Genomic DNA, 1672 nt, shown 5'->3' on the forward strand with positions numbered 1-1672 from the left:
GGGTTAGGGTTAGGGTTAGGGTTAGGGTTAGGGTTAGGGTTAGGGTTAGGGTTAGGGTTAGGGTTAGGGTTAGGGTTAGGGTTAGGGTTAGGGTTAGGGTTAGGGTTAGGGTTAGGGTTAGGGTTAGGGTTAGGGTTAGGGTTAGGGTTAGGGTTAGGGTTAGGGTTAGGGTTAGGGTTAGGGTTAGGGTTAGGGTTAGGGTTAGGGTTAGGGTTAGGGTTAGGGTTAGGGTTAGGGTTAGGGTTAGGGTTAGGGTTAGGGTTAGGGTTAGGGTTAGGGTTAGGGTTAGGGTTAGGGTTAGGGTTAGGGTTAGGGTTAGGGTTAGGGTTAGGGTTAGGGTTAGGGTTAGGGTTAGGGTTAGGGTTAGGGTTAGGGTTAGGGTTAGGGTTAGGGTTAGGGTTAGGGTTAGGGTTAGGGTTAGGGTTAGGGTTAGGGTTAGGGTTAGGGTTAGGGTTAGGGTTAGGGTTAGGGTTAGGGTTAGGGTTAGGGTTAGGGTTAGGGTTAGGGTTAGGGTTAGGGTTAGGGTTAGGGTTAGGGTTAGGGTTAGGGTTAGGGTTAGGGTTAGGGTTAGGGTTAGGGTTAGGGTTAGGGTTAGGGTTAGGGTTAGGGTTAGGGTTAGGGTTAGGGTTAGGGTTAGGGTTAGGGTTAGGGTTAGGGTTAGGGTTAGGGTTAGGGTTAGGGTTAGGGTTAGGGTTAGGGTTAGGGTTAGGGTTAGGGTTAGGGTTAGGGTTAGGGTTAGGGTTAGGGTTAGGGTTAGGGTTAGGGTTAGGGTTAGGGTTAGGGTTAGGGTTAGGGTTAGGGTTAGGGTTAGGGTTAGGGTTAGGGTTAGGGTTAGGGTTAGGGTTAGGGTTAGGGTTAGGGTTAGGGTTAGGGTTAGGGTTAGGGTTAGGGTTAGGGTTAGGGTTAGGGTTAGGGTTAGGGTTAGGGTTAGGGTTAGGGTTAGGGTTAGGGTTAGGGTTAGGGTTAGGGTTAGGGTTAGTGGGTTAGGGTTAGGGTTAGGGTTAGGGTTAGGGTTAGGGTTAGGGTTAGGGTTAGGGTTAGGGTTAGGGTTAGGGTTAGGGTTAGGGTTAGGGTTAGGGTTAGGGTTAGGGTTAGGGTTAGGGTTAGGGTTAGGGTAGGGTTAGGGTTAGGGTTAGGGTTAGGGTTAGGGTTAGGGTTAGGGTTAGGGTTAGGGTTAGGGTTAGGGTTAGGGTTAGGGTTAGGGTTAGGGTTAGGGTTAGGGTTAGGGTTAGGGTTAGGGTTAGGGTTAGGGTTAGGGTTAGGGTTAGGGTTAGGGTTAGGGTTAGGGTTAGGGTTAGGGTTAGGGTTAGGGTTAGGGTTAGGGTTAGGGTTAGGGTTAGGGTTAGGGTTAGGGTTAGGGTTAGGGTTAGGGTTAGGGTTAGGGTTAGGGTTAGGGTTAGGGTTAGGGTTAGGGTTCGGGTTAGGGTTAGGGTTAGGGTTAGGGTGGTTAGGGTTAGGGTTAGGGTTAGGGTTAGGGTTAGGGTTAGGGTTAGGGTTAGGGTTAGGGTTAGGGTTAGGGTTAGGGTTAGGGTTAGGGTTAGGGTTAGGGTTAGGGTTAGGGTTAGGGTTAGGGTTAGGGTTAGGGTTAGGGTTAGGGTTAGGGTTAGGGTTAGGGTTAGGGTTAGGGTTAGGGTTAGGGTTAGGGTTAGGGTTAGGGTTAGGGTTAGGGTTA

The sequence above is a fragment of the Columba livia genome, chromosome 1, assembly GCF_036013475.1.
Source record: "Columba livia isolate bColLiv1 breed racing homer chromosome 1, bColLiv1.pat.W.v2, whole genome shotgun sequence".
In the NCBI taxonomy this organism is placed as follows: Eukaryota; Metazoa; Chordata; class Aves; order Columbiformes; family Columbidae; genus Columba; species Columba livia.